Below are 2,382 nucleotides of genomic sequence, written 5' to 3' on the forward strand. Positions count from 1 at the left end.
CAGCCCCGCCGCTCTCTCAGGCGGGAGTGTAGGCACTGGCATTTTGGTGCCAGTGGATCAAGTAAAGAGTGTCTTTAAATCGCATAAAGATGCGGAGCGAAACAAGGATTTTGGGTTGGGTAACAGCCACCGCCGAGGAGCACTCCCGCGTAAGCACCTCATGCATCATTCAGGGCAGAGGCAGGGGAATAAATCAAGTGGTGATCCCTTTTAAAAGTTACATATGTATTCCACTTAATGGCTTGGAAGAAGACTGCAGCCATCAGTAACATAACTGACTGCAGCAATGGGGCTGAAAATCAGAAGGAACTTTGCAATTAAGATGCTGCGAAGTTAGTTAATGGAAATCCAAAGTCCCTAGTTAATGTGCCTCCTACTAAGCAGTGACAGTCCTTGCTAAGCAGACACTCCCCAAGAACAGATACTGAATTTTAATCATGCAATCAGTACATCAAGAGGTTTTGGTCTCAATTCAGAAGAGATCCGTTACAGACAGCAAGTTGTTTACCCTGCACTAGTGTCACACACAACAGAAGCTGTATATTGACTCATTTTGACTTCCATGACTTGCGCAGCTCAGGTTTTCTCAGGCTATTTTAACATGCAAGCTCAACACCCACTCTAACTTCCAGATCACTCATAAGCTTCACCCTCTTCAGCTAATCATCAGATTCAGCCAGTCAGCCCATTTGCTTCCCTTTTATTTTTGAATGATGTTGCCATCTCCCTATCACCCATAACCTCCGTGTGAGGCTGCACTGGAAACTGCTTTAATGTTTTTTAATTCCCCTTGCTATTTAGAAGTGTACATTAGCATGGATAGTGATATTTTGAAAATTTACATTTGTTTTACTATGAGGTAATAGATAATGTGGTTCAAAAGAAGCAGACATAAACTGTAACCTAAGTGCTTTTTGGTATAACAGTTTTTGGGTTTTTTCTTTAGTGAGAACATAAAGGGCAGGACCAGACCCTAAATTATGTTTAATTATTGAACCTCTATTCTAGACTTGGTTTAATTAGTTGCCGGTTCTCACACATTAATACATGGATTTCGCTGACACACTGGAAGTTGGCTGCTCAATCTTTCAAAATCATGAAAAGCTGCACCACACCTAAAAGACTAGTTAAACATTTGTTTAACTTTCAAAACCCTTTAGTCATCCCTCTGCCTGCCTGTGTACATGCTTATATTAAGGCTTCCACAGTCTTAAATGTTTGACTATGGAATGGACAGTAGCACTTAGGAGATTCCAGGATGCAGAGGGCACTTAACGATAGCATCAGTAACTGTTTTAGCAACTACCATTTGTAGGAAGTTAACAGTAAAGAGAAAAACATCTTACAAAGGTAGTATCATTTACCAAAAGTGATTTGGCACAGAAGATGGGAAACCTTTAGAGTACGATAGAAATCTTGCCAAAAAATGTGTTCCATATCCACATTTACAGGCACTTTCATCCACTTAGCATATGAATGCTCTAGAAAAACTAACTTTTACATCCTGAGGGTGGGAGCAAAGTGAAGCTACTGTTCCTGAAACACCAGGAAGGAAGTGCCTTCCACAGAAACACTTGGCTGTTTTCATTTCTGATGCCTCTATTGTTTGGCCTGGCGATCCAGAGGTAACTGCTCCAGAGACCAGTTGATCCCAGATGGTACCCCTTCTTAAAGAGAAGCATTTCCACTGTCTCTGTTGGCAGGGTGAGACAGGAGACGGCAGAACTACTGCTAAAAATCTGACCTTCATTGCAAATTGAATTGTTACCAGTAGTAGTTCAGTTTTGAAAAACATTTATCTTCTGTATTGTGTATGACCACAACCTCTAAAATTACTGACCACTGTATAATTACAGTGAGCCTGTATTAGTTAACACACTGGCACAGAATAGAGCATTTTGTAGTTCAGTGGAAAAATTAGGTGCATTTTCATTGACCAATTGACCTTGCAGCATTTAATCATGCAGTCTTAGCAAAAGCAGGTTCAATGGAAAACATACTGAATTTTACCTCAGGAAGTTGCTGAGTTGGTTTTAACCAAGAACCTCATTAGGCTGATTTCTACCTGTGCCAATGACTCCAACCACTTCATTCCTCTAAAAGTAAAGAGGAAGGCATGGCAACAGACTTTCATTGACTTACAGCATTGCAAAACACAAATAAAAACCACGAGTGTCCTTCTATTCCCTACTGATTTCACTCGTGGGGAAGAAACATCCAATGAAACCAGTCTGATTTTGATATAAATTTCTAAATATGCATAACTCCATTTTTCATTGAGTAGCTTGTCATTAGAAATCTGCTAGCATCAACCTCCATGCAAAGCTGCATTCAACAGGTAAAAAATTAACTATGCTGTTCTTAAATTTCACTTTAGTGCAA

This window comes from Geospiza fortis, unplaced genomic scaffold (assembly GCF_000277835.1).
Source record: "Geospiza fortis unplaced genomic scaffold, GeoFor_1.0 scaffold443, whole genome shotgun sequence".
Classification (NCBI taxonomy): domain Eukaryota; kingdom Metazoa; phylum Chordata; class Aves; order Passeriformes; family Thraupidae; genus Geospiza; species Geospiza fortis.